At 40.4% G+C, this 12,784-nt stretch overlaps 1 long non-coding RNA gene across 2 annotated transcripts; it reads left to right on the top strand.

The window, feature by feature from the left end:
* The first annotated feature begins 2,583 nt into the window (after positions 1-2,583).
* LOC123391993 lies at positions 2,584-12,098 on the top strand. 2 transcript variants are annotated; one of them, XR_006606676.1, is made up of 6 exons: positions 2,584-3,939; positions 4,249-4,400; positions 5,237-5,406; positions 5,692-5,764; positions 6,370-6,461; positions 11,545-12,098. It is a non-coding gene; the product is annotated as an uncharacterized LOC123391993 (long non-coding RNA). The 2 variants fall into 2 exon arrangements; XR_006606677.1 differs by lacking the exon at positions 5,237-5,406 and having other exon boundaries at positions 11,545-12,097.
* The last annotated feature ends 686 nt before the right edge of the window (positions 12,099-12,784 follow it).

The raw sequence follows: 12,784 nt of genomic DNA, 5'->3' as shown, positions 1-12,784 counted from the left end.
GATGTTATGAGGAGTGTAAGTATATTGATTTTACGTGATATCTGCTAAAGTAACTAATTTAATTGAATCAGTTGGTGAAATAACAAGTTTTCTGTAGGAAGAGAAAACTTCTAAGTGAATTAACAGAAGGAAGACATTTTAACTTATTTAATAAATGATAGTTGTAATGCCCGCTGATAATTCTCTACATAACAGCTAGTTGCTACCCTGGTTATTTCATGTGTGGAGAGACAAGAGCCCCCATGAGAAACTAAAAATGCAGATGCTTGCTTTCCTGCCTTCCTTGACCGGGGTGGTCTTTTGACTCTATTGTGGCCATTAAACATAAAGGGAGATTGTCAGGGAGCTTAGGGGAAATGTCTTTTTCCCTGGTAAGAATAGAGAGACACTCGGGGAGAATTCCCTTGCTACTCTTGCCTTCCTTGCATCACCCACCCCCCACCACTCTTTCCCACTCTCTTGGAGGTTGTGTGAGAATGTGGTGCTTGGAATGGCTGTGCTCATCTTGCAGCTTTGCAGGGAACCCTGACACACGGAGGATGGCAGAGAGAAACACGCTTGGAAGAGTCTGGATCGTTGATGTGGTTGTCACTGACTCAACCTCCAGACCACCTGCCTCTGGGCTTCTATTATTCAGGTCACTTTTTAAAAAAGATTTATTTATTTATTTGGTTTAGTGTGGGGGGTGGGGGAGACAGGGAGAGAGTATGCATGAGCAGGGGGAGGGGCTGCAGGAGAGGGATACGGAGAGAATCCCAAGCAGACTCCCCGCTGAGCGCTGAGCCTGACTCAGGGCTCAATCTCATGACCCTGAGGTTATGACCTGGTCAAAATCAGGATTCAGAGGCTTAACCGACTGAGCCACCCAGGCATCCCTCAGGTCACTTTTTAATTACACATTCTATTACATGCAGCCAACCACATTTTCATTAAATAGGGCATCCTATGTTTCACTTTTAAGAAGTACTAAATTGGCAAAAGGCTAACGCGATTATAGTTGCATTATAGGTCATTTTGTTACCTGATGGATACCTGCCTTCACCAGCTCTCCTTTTTGGTAACCCAACGTCTGTGAATTTCTCTACAATCGTCGTAATTCCAGAATTCTTAGCACCCCTTCCCTATGGCATTTTTTCAAACCTCATGAAAATCCTTTAACCGTCTCTAGCTTGCCTTTTAACCTTCTCTAGATTCTTTATTTCTTTGCCGCCTCTCCCACCAATCAACACGAAGCAGCCCATTAGATTCAGAGGGGTTCCCTGCTTTAGCAGCCAGGGCTGTTTGCACCCAGTGTGATTTCCTCACTCCCCGCCTCCATGTGTGCTTACTTTCTGCTCAGGGGTCACATGGTTTGATTTTTATTATTATTTTAATATACACACAGGACTTTTTAATATCTAAGTTCCCAGAGAGGTGGGAATCGTGTGTTTTCTGTAAACTTAATGGCGTTTTTCTCTAATCTTACAGTGTTTGCTATATAAAATAATGGTTTATAACAGACCAAATCAAACACATGGAACAGAAAATCCCAATGTATAACTGTTCCATGAAAACGGGATATAAAGTTGCCTAATTTATGGTTAGCAACCTGCAAAGAGCTGCTGAATAACTAGGCTACTGAGCACACTATCTTAGTTCAGTATTCATCCTCTTCTTCTAGCAAAAATATTTATTAGAATATTTAAAAGCAATATATGCTTATATAGGAAATTTGGAAAAGGCAGATAAAAAGAAACACAAATCACCTGTACTCTGAAATAGTGTTGTTAACCTTTCAGTGTTTTACTGTCTCATTATTTTTTCTTTGTATAGATCTCACTGGGAGTTGCTTTTTCTTTCTTTCTTTCAAAGATTTTATTTATTTGAGAAAGAGAGCAAGAGAGTGTGAGCACACACAGAGGGAAAGGGAGAGAGAGAAGCAGACTCCCTGCTGACCAGGGAGCCCGATGCAGGGCTCCATCCCAGGACCCTGGGATCATGACCCGAGCTGAAGGCGGATGCTTACCCCATTGAGCCACCTAGGTGCCCCTCAGTGGGAGTTTCTGTGTATTTGTTTGTTTGTTTGTTTGCAACCATTGGCCAGGAAAAACTGAAGTGGAAGGAGAAAATGAAGGGGTGTGTTAGAAAAGGCTCCCTCAAAACTCTTCCTAGTCATCATGGAAGAATAATTATAATTTTGATCGCTTATTGATTTCATGATATTCTTGAGTTCCCAAAATAACACAGTTATGAACCAATGTTATCCTTCATATTTTATTTTTACTTTTTTGAAATTTTATTTATTTGATAGACAGAGAGAGAGAGAAAGAGAGAGAATGTGCGTACAAAAGTTGGGGAGAGGCAGAGGGAGAAGCAGGCTCCTGGAGGAGCAGAGAGCCCTATGCGGGACTTGATCCTGGGATGCTGGGATCATGACCTGAGCTGAAGGCAAATGCTTAACCCACTGAGCCACCCAGGTGTCCCTCTTTTTCATATTTTAAAGATGAGGTACGTAGGTTAGGGAATTCAGGAGTTTGCCTGAGGTGAAACAGCTAAGACCTGATGCTGGACATGAAACCCCGCATCTGACTTGGCTTCCAAGCAGGTGTTCTCTTTTCTCTGGTGCTTTTCTGCAATTACCAAACCATCAGAACCAGTAGACAGTTGCTGGTTAGTTGCTTCCAGTCCCTTGTGTTTTTTAAAGGAGACTATCAAGAAGAATGCTCTGGAAATGAATGTTCTTACTTATTCTTTCTGGGTTCTTATGAAGAAGTCTCTGTGTCTTTTCCCTCCATGCCATCTGTGTGTGTGTGTGTGTATGTGTAGGCCTAATTTAAATGAACAAAACCTAGTACTAAACATCATGCAGATCGCTCCAAATGGTGACCACCAACAATTGCTGAGATCCTAAATTCTAAGAGTTTTGAGGCACTCCTTGATGAAAGATAAGGTCTCTGACTTACTGCTCCCTGTCTCAAGTGCCATCTTTAAAAGCAAGGTCACGCTCTGGGCCCTCTCCACCTTTTAAAAAGGGTGAATCTTTCAGGGCAGAGCTAAGAGGAGAGATTCTAGAGCCTAAAACTGACAGAGGACAGCCAAAATCAGTTTTATTTGGCATGTGTTTGCTTTCTTAAGCCTGAATTGTAGTCAAAACTGGACACAGCTGTTGTTTCTCAAGATTTCACTCCCAGACTGAATGTTTGGATTTCAGCTCATTGTTTAATAGTTCTAGAATTCGACTGGTCACCGTGAGGCAGGAAGGTTAGCACTCCATTAAGATGGATGGGGAAAGTTCACACCTCTCACTTTTATTTTATTTCTTTGCTTTTCTTTCCATTTGCCTGCATACTCAGCAAAGCTGAAGCCCGTTCACTACACAGTCTGTTTTTATACCCACTGGACTGAAAAGTTGATTTACTGAAGAACTCGGATTTTGCAGGAAAAGGAAAAAAATCCACAGAGAGTTTTAAAATCTGCAAAATACGACGGGATTATCAGAGGAATAAGAAATCTTAAGCTAGATCCTTTGGTTTTTAAATCAATCCCCGAAGAGGTTTTAAAGCCCATACACTTTTGGATGGTTCTTCTGGACGTCCCTATAATTATTCTTCATAGAATATCTACTAAGAGGGAGAGCTAAGACCACCATTTATGTAAACTAGGAAGCCAGTGCATTTTTGTTCAGTTAGCTTTAATGAATGTTGATTGGAAAACATGGAAGGAAATTAACCTTCACTGAGTGCCTACTACGTGAAAGCATCATGCTAGGTATCAGGGGAGACCACGAAGGGTAACACCTAGTTCAGTCTGGTCCCTTTGCTGTGGTGAAGAAAAAACATACACGATTTTCTCTAATGCGTCAGACTCTGAGAAGTATTATGGTATGGATTCCTGTAAGAGACCCATGGAGAAAAGGACAAGTTCATTGTGAACTGAAACATTTAGAAAAGCTTCTGAAAGGTGAGATTCAAAGGGAATTTGGCAGTTTTGTGGGAACAAGGTTAGCTGGGTGGGGGAGATCTTTTAGTAAAGGGATTAAGGTAAACCAGCATAGGCGATACCGACAGCTGAGAGCTCCAGTCAGTCTCCTGGATTGACTACAGCAGAGATAGGCTTAATGTCCTTCAACTCCATCCCCCCTTCCTCAACATACAGAACGTCTACATTCCCCAGCCTCCCTGTGGTTACATGAGATCATGGGACCGTCTTTCTGCAAAGGGAATGAAGATAGAGTGATTGTAGGCCGTATTTTTCTAACTTGTTGGTTAGCTGAATTCATAGATTCCAACAAAGACCTCTGAAGAAGGCTTGGCATATGGGGTTCTATACAATGGAAGCACCCAGGCTGCTGGAATCATCAGACAGAAGAAGGCTGCCCTCCTGATGCCTAATGATGCCATGAAAGGAACAAGAATTATTCTGTAAGCCACTGCAATTTGCGAGCTAGCTTTAGAGCAGAGACGGTAAGGCTGGAAGGGTGGGTGTAAAAGGCCTATGAAACTCTCTGGAAGCAAGTCATTTACAAGAATTAAGATAATAAATTAAATCAAATAGTAATAAGGTTTGAATTAATACATGCCAGCGTCAGCAAGAAGCATAGGTCATTCTTTTCAGTGCAGATCTCCATGAGTCATGATTTGGGGGGACTGGTTTTATGTTTACAACTTAATTTGGGGCCCAAAGTAAAAATGCCAGGAAAGGCGGCCTTCTTCAATAAAGGGGATACTTGGCATTTCATAGCTTATGGAAAGGAGAAAAGAACTTGGTGCTCCCTAAAAGGGAGTCTAAAGCTGGCTAGCTTGGGACTATTTTAAAAATACATTTTATTGCTTTTTTGATTATGAGAGTAATATATATTCCTTGTAGAAAAATTGAAAATATAAAAGTGTCAATGGAATAAAATAATAACCATTTGTAATCTCACCACGTTCTGGTGTGTTCCATGCCAGTCCTCTTTCTTTCTCTCTATCTCTCTACATGCAGCATATGTAACTTACATATAAATCGTTGAATTACACTATTTGTGCTATGTATAATATGTGAGCTGTTTTTGCCATTAAAATTCTTCATAAACTTCCTCTAAATTGTGCTGTAATTTTTTCATTATATGAATATAACAATTTTTGGCATGTCCCATAAAGTTGGACACGATTTTTCCAGGGTGTTTTCTTTTCCTTTCCTTATTTTAACAAAAACAGATCTCATTATTCATAAATATTTGCCTGTTATTATTGATTAGCCTTGATTATTTTTTTAGGTAAGATTCCTAATAGTAGAATTTGACTATGAAGTCAAAGAGTTTGAAAATCTGTAAAAGACACGAGTGAGTACAGGAAACCAGCTTCCTTGAAAGGTTGAAGAAGTTTGTTTTCCGGCTACCAGAACAGGAGATGACCTGTCTTACCACACTCTCATCTGCATTGAACGGTATCATTAAAAAAAAAAAAATTATCTACTACTTTTTATGGTTTTCTTCACGGTCCAAAGACACAAGGGTAATAAATCCATGCTGTATCTGCTAACTAATTTTCAGTTGCCAAAGAGGCTGTCTTCTGCTAACATGGGTATAAATGTTTCATTTTGAGGCACCCCAGGTGTCCCCTGATCATAGTATATAATAAGCTGGTTGCATTTAGTAGAGGTTGGACTAAACTATGATGACAAACCATCTTAAAATCTCAGTCTTTTAATAAACTTCTATTTCTTCCTCAGTCTCCTTGTACTACAGGTCAATTGTTGGCTCTTTGCCCACCCATGAGTGCTCTAACCTTGAGAAGGGAATATGGTACGTCATGTTTTTGCTCCTGAAGTTTTTACCTGGAAGGGACTATGTCACTTTTTATAACTCTGTGGCCAAAGGAAGCCATAGGACCTCCCTGATCACAAGGGTGTGGGAAAGGACGATGCCACTCTGCGCCCAGGAGCAGACCAGGAAATAGTCACTTGACCGCACTAATGACCAGCACACCTGATCGACCTTGAACCTTGGAGGAAGGGGCTGCCTCCATAGCTAACTTCCTAGAGTGATTTCTGAAAGTGTTCCTTAGTGCTCTTTTCCCTTCTGAGCTTTGAAGACAAGGGTCAGCAAACTGCGGCCTATGGCAATAAATGCACCCTGCTCTCTGCTTTTGTCTGGCTTATGAGTTAAGAATGTTTACATTTTGAACAGGTTGGAAAAACTCTAAAGGAAAATGATGTTGTATAACAAATAAAAAATGATCTGACATGCGTGTGTTCATAAATAAAGTTTTACTAGGACAAAGCCATTGTTACTTGTGTAATGCTGCCTGACGGCTTTTGTGTTATAAGTGATTATTTCCTAGATGTTTCAAATTCAGCTTATTGGATTCAAAACAAAAAAGTTTTTTTTTTTTTTTTAAATCTTGTCAGGGTGCATGTGCGTAGCTACTGTGGCTGTGGTGGAGCCGTGGATGGAAAGAAGGATGAGACCCAACAGCCAGATGGGACAAAGGCCATTGGAGGTACCTGGAGGCTGCCTAAATTAGCTTGTCTGCTAGACTACACCAGTTTCTCACTGGGGTCTTTCACCTCCCTGAGGATTTGTTATCTCAATCTGCTCAGGGTTTCAGAATAGACCTGGATGCAAACAGTAGCCCTCATTGCTTTCTGTTAACATGAAGAAATAAAATACAAAGGAAGGAAAGATGAGCTCCCCGACTGCAGGAGAAAACCCAGTTTTACCATTTCCTTCCCCAGCCTGTTGCTGCTGGAAGATGTCATTCCACTTTCAACTGTGATTTTAAAAAGATGTTTTGGATTTTTCCTCTGAGCTTTCATAAGCGTTTAAATAGAATTGGTTTTCTGGGTGATTTACCAGCTGCGCTGTGTGAAGTTTTCAGTATATGCTTGCTCCATCCATTGTCAACATACTCCTTGTGTTAGAACTGGAATTTCTGAAGTAACATGTTGGTCCAGTGATGGAATGCCATTTCTCTTCGTTTAGTGTCCAAGCAGTAATGCACCAGTTAGTAATGCTAGGAACGAGATGGGAGGCTCGGGCGTACATATTCCAGCTGAGGTCGAGATCTATTCTTTTTAAAATGTCAAAATGACATTTCTAATACCCATGTATATAGATTCTATTTATTCGTGCACTTAAATGAACTCCTTTCTAATCCAGCTTCCACGACCGCCAAAGACTTGCTCTGAAAGGCATTTTCTTCCAAACTAGCCATCACTCACATCTACCTCTCTTTGAGGGGATACTCACAGCTTGGTGCCATTGTCAAAAGTATAGGAGGTTAGTTTTATCTAATGTCAGAGGGTAAGTTGCACCTGAGTTGGCAACAGACACCTGTGATAGCTGCTTTCCCTTTCTTCTCTTGAGGTGGGTTCTTATTTCATTCTCTTCCTTTTTGCATTTGGCCAGTTTTCTTCTAAAAGCCCAATAAAAGTATTGAGCACTCTATGGCTTTCAGATGGAGATCACTGTTAGAATATTGTTTGCGTGTAGAACTCTAATTACACGGTGTGTCTGGACACATCTCACTAAGGATTTACTGGCTGTGATTTCCAATCTAAGAACACATGATTTGAGGAGTGTACTCATGAGGACGGTGGGGCAGAACTGTTGAAAGTTAGGTCACCCAGGAAAATCTAGGACGTATCGTTGTTCTGCCCATGGAGTACCGGCCCGGCCATGTAGAACACAGGAGATGATTTGGGGCTGAAAAGAAACTGATATTGTGATAATAACAATAATGTGTTATGGTCATAGGGTAGTGTCACTTACATGACCTCATTTAATACTCTCAATTTTCCTCTGAAACAGGGAGGCGAGTGTTATTACCCAGATTTCATAAATAAGAAAATTGACTCAAAGTGACTGCATGACTCACCTAAGCAATTCATACTGGGTTGACATAAGATCTAGTTCTTTGCTCCTGGCTAATTGCATTCTTTTGTGATGTTATTTCCTCAAGACTGGTAGTATAAGGCACTGGCCACAGGATATCCTCTGATGTAGGACAGTAGGTGGGTTTATTTTTTTAAAAGAAATCCTTAATTCAGATTAAGGCTTGAATCTTTGAGTTGGGTTCTGTTTGATCCAGTCTTTATTGCACAGCTATATTGGACACTTGCCGAACTCAGGACTAGCTCCTTTCTCTAGCTTTGGCCCAATTTTTATTTCATCTAAAGTAAGATATTTCTAGATGTCAAGAAACCTAAAAACCAATCAAGTCATTATTATGGTGCCCATTTATTTTTGCCTCAAAACTTTATTATACATTATTTATTCCTTACCACATAGTTTTCAGTTCTCTATGCAATTTTAATCATATATATATATATATAAATATGGGTATCCCAACTCCAGAGGTGGGGATACCGAGAGGCTTGGACATCTGTCAAAGGAGAGAAGTATTCTGGATTTTTTCCTAATCTTTTTTTGGGGAGGGCAGAACTGATTGGTAGCAAAGATATCTAAACATAAGTCTATATTTCATTTGTGGAGGATTCATGGTTGGGATTCTTTCTGTTCTTTAGCAGCAAGGTAAACAGCAAGTCAGGACAACTTTTGGAAAAGATTAATCCTTTGAACTTGGAAAGCATTGTATATTCCATATATTATAGTAAAATAAAATAAAAATCCTGAGAAAGGTGCTCTAGATCTAGAATTATCTTACATTAGAGTAATATTTAACAAATTTTTTTAAAAATTACCTGTTTTTCACAAGGAGAAGGAAAAAAGTTAAATTTAGAATGAGGAGAATTACCATGGAGCTTTTGACTAAAGACTTTCTAAAACAACTTTATAAATGATGGCTTGGTGGTGGTATCAGGTAACCAAGGTCAAAAAAGAAAATACGGTGTTGGGTAACCAGGTTCAAAAAGAAAACAAATGTCACATTGGTCCATTTTAGAAAGAAATTAAGATTTTCCCCCCTCAATGAAAAATTCTCTTTTTGTTCAGTCCTAAGGAACAGTTTCACTTCATACTGACAAACAGATTTAATTTCTGAGTTTCACAAACTTACTTTTTCCATTTGCTCACCCAAGAAAGGTTGAAAAATAATGCCAAATTTACTTTTATAAAAAACTTAATACAGATACACAATCATGACCATTTATGAAAGCAATTTCATTTAAGCCTTATTCTTTGGTGGGAACGAGAGCTCAAAAGAAAACCCAAGGATAGGGGGAGGGGCAAGTAGGCCCGTGTGACTCGTGAGTCCAAAACTCACCCCCATCCCTGCCCATCTCCCAGCCTTATCAACCTTGGTTTTACTATGGAAGCCCCGGCCCATCAGGGAAAAATTTGTACCTTCTATTTTACAAATATATTAGAATTCTGTTCCTATAATCCATATGTTAGATTTCCACGGAGAGGGTGGTGGGAATGGAAAGGCATTTCAGGTGGAGAAAATAACAGAAGCAGAGACCTAGAGATGGAAATGAGAGGTAGAGTGAGAAATTGGACTGCAAAGTCATGATGGGTCCAGATCTTGGGTCCTAAATGGCAGCCCTTAGGGAACTGTGCTTTGCTCTATAAACAGCAGGATGCTATTTTTGTGTGCTTTCAAGGCAAGTGAGACCAAAGACCGTGGAGTCAGGTGCAGGCAGTGTTGATGTTGCAGTTAAGATGTTGAACCAGGAGATCTCAATGTCAAGGACCTTGAGAAATTAACGGGGCTCCTGATGCCCACTCCGCCATTGCCCTCTAGCTGCAGGCATGACAGACTCAAGTAAGGCTGGGTCTTGCTTTCTAGGACTTTGAAAGCAGAGATACATAATGGAGGCGAGATGGTCACATGTTAATGACAGAATGTTTTTCCAAAAGCCCCGTAGGTAATTCTGTAGTTCCAAAAACTAATTCCATAATTTCAAAAACGAATTTTATGAGCATGCTGGGAGGATTCATTTCTCAGGGGCAGATTTACGTGAACCCAAAACACAGACTGGGAGAGAGCTTACTATCTACATTTTTCCTCTATTCAATTCTCTCTCAAGTGAGATCTTTGGGGAAATCATACTGCATTCAGAATGTTGCTTAGTGAGCATAAAGTCTGAGTAAGTTCTTAAGAATTAGATACTATTCAATTTACCTAATTATTACCTAAAATTAAAATGCTGACTCAGGAAAACTGGAGACGCCGAGCTCTTGAGATCCCTCGTCAATGGAAACAGATACCTGATGTCAGAGACTCAGATTTCTTGTTCTCGCAACAGTGTTTGGATGAACCCTACCAACATTTGTCTTCCAGGCTCTCCGTGTTTCTGTTGCCTCTGATCCTTTCTCCCTCAACCTCAAATTCTTTCTTTTGATAAATTAATAACAAAAGGCCAGGCCCAGTTATCAGCCTTACTATTTCTAGAAATCTATCTTTCAGAAATAATTACGCCAATCAGTGAAAATATACATACAAGGATGTTAATTGCAGCCTTGTTTATAATCCCCCAAATTACCAATGAGCTCAGTTGTGGGACTGGTTCAATAAAAATGGTATATTTATTTAGGCACACTAAGCAACTGTCATAAAGAGCACATGAACAGTGCATACTGGCCAAGATAAACCTTTATTTTTTATTTAATTATATATAATTATATGTATATATTTATATAATAGATAATAGATAAATAAAATTATATAATTTTATATAATTATAAAAGTAAGTGGTATACCAATAGGTATAGAAGATCCCACCATTGTGCAAAAGAAGTGCACATACATGTGGCTGTTTGTGATGATGTAAACATCTATTGTACATGTTCACGTATATTCTTATAGATCAGATAGAAGCACAAGGAAAGGGATGCCCTCAAATGCTACAGTGGCTAACCCTGGGAGAGGGTGGGATTGTGTGTCAGAGATGATCTAAGACTTTCACCTATGTGCGCATACACACCTACACACACACACAGTGGGATCGTGGGTACAATTTACTTTGGATTTTATTTTTCCCCTAAGAACCTCTTTCTCTCCTCTTCTTGCCTACCAGTGTCCCCAAACCTTACGGTTTTAAGAAAATCACTATGTGATAGGATACACTACTATTAGGACATATTATATGATAAGTTATTCTAGGATAGATTGCTATCCACGTTGCTTATCAACGAAGTAAAAACTGAGTGTCTGCGCTTCTAGGAAACGGAGATTGCTTCCAACTGCATCGGAGTGGGAGCTGAGAGACAGGGAAGAGGTGGAAATATTTTCTATTTCCCACAACTACGGAGATCATAAGCCTTGCTTTCGCAAAACCAGCAACCCACTTTTAAGTAGTGTGTCACGCTGCTCCCCTTAGGTCATCAAACTGCCCGTGGATTCCAGGACTTGAGGCACCCACACTCCACCTCTTGCGTTCAAACCCACCACGGTTGTAGCCCCCCCCCACCGCGGTTGTTTTATATGAGACTCTGAGTTTCCAATTTTTGGTTCACAAAGCATGTTCCCTCTGCCCCTAGGTCCAGGCACAGCACGTTGCATGGAACATTACTTGATCAACAGTTGCTACTTCGTGGATTATCACTTACGTTGAAAAAAAAAAATAACACTACTTGGCGATATCTTTGAATTCAAGCCTCTTATCTTTCCTCTTTCGAAGGACAAGATGATTGCTTGCAGCTTCCTCAAGCCCTCTAATCAAGCACAGGAAACGACCAGAATGCAATGAACTGCCACGGAAGATTCCTTTTCTTGCCCACGTTACCGAAGAGCACTTACAGAGCGTTTCATGAAAGGAATGCAGAATACGCCGAAGCAAGGGTGGGCAGAGAGTTAAAGCCCAAGCCCGCAAGACTGAATGACCTCCGTGGGCAACCCTTGCACCCAGTCGCAAACAAATGGGACCAGGAACGCTTTCCTCTCACACTCGCTGGGAGGCACCCCCACCCACCACCTCCTGCCGTCCATCTCCTCCTTCCCTGATTTGTGTCTGTTTTTGTTAAACAGTGGATCTTGCTATGCTTTTCAGAAAGCTGACAAGAAGCAAGCTGAAAATTAAAAATGGGTGCCGAGGGGCTTTACGGGAGTCTAAATAAACAGCTCGACAGGAAAGACGTGTGGCAGGCTAAGGTTTCAGGCTAGTGGTCGGAGAGAGTTAAAAGACATCCGTATAACAGAAGGCTGTGTTTGTTTTCCCTGTCCCTGCTCTAGCAAATTTATTGGGTTATCTATCTTATTTTGACACTTGGGTGTTTAAGGTTTCTGTTCTAGGTGTCTAAAGACATAAAAAAAATTATTGTACCGCTTACATTCCTGGCAGAGGCTTTGGCATGTGCTAGCTGAAAAGTTCCTATCTGCCAGTAATTTTTAGAAAAAAGCCTTGTAGAATTGGGTTTTCGCAGAGGCTCCAAGAATCCTCTGCAGAAAACGCCAAGAACAAAGGGGTTCTTATTTTATTTCTGACCCTATCATCCGAATGTTCAGTGATGTGCTGTCACCCAGCTATGTTCTTCTCATTGTTCTGCTTTCGCTCACCGTGTAACATACAAGGAGCACTTCTGGTGTCCTGTGGAAGGAGAGGATTTTCCATCAGTGGAGCTTGCAATCAGCACAGATTGCCAAGATACCATCTGATTTGCTTTTCGGGTTAAAAATGCGTGGCAGTGTTGGGTGGACACTAGGTGTTTTGAAAAAGCAACATCAAAATATGACAGTCATATGTGTGGAGAATATTGACGTTTTGATGACTGATGTATGAAACCAGCCATAAGGAACGTTGCTATATTCTCAGAATACAAATTTCAAAATAGTTTTACTTATAAATGTTTCGTTCCTCATGGATAGTGAGGCTACCCTTACTCATTAAGGGGAGGTAGGGAATATATTATCTTTTTTTTTAA

Source organism: Mustela putorius, unplaced genomic scaffold (assembly GCF_011764305.1).
Source record: "Mustela putorius furo isolate JIRA1106 unplaced genomic scaffold, ASM1176430v1.1 tig00000421_pilon_pilon_pilon, whole genome shotgun sequence".
NCBI classification, from domain to species: domain Eukaryota; kingdom Metazoa; phylum Chordata; class Mammalia; order Carnivora; family Mustelidae; genus Mustela; species Mustela putorius.
The sequence above is the reverse complement of the archived record's forward strand: the minus strand, read 5'-3'. Positions and strand labels throughout refer to the sequence as shown.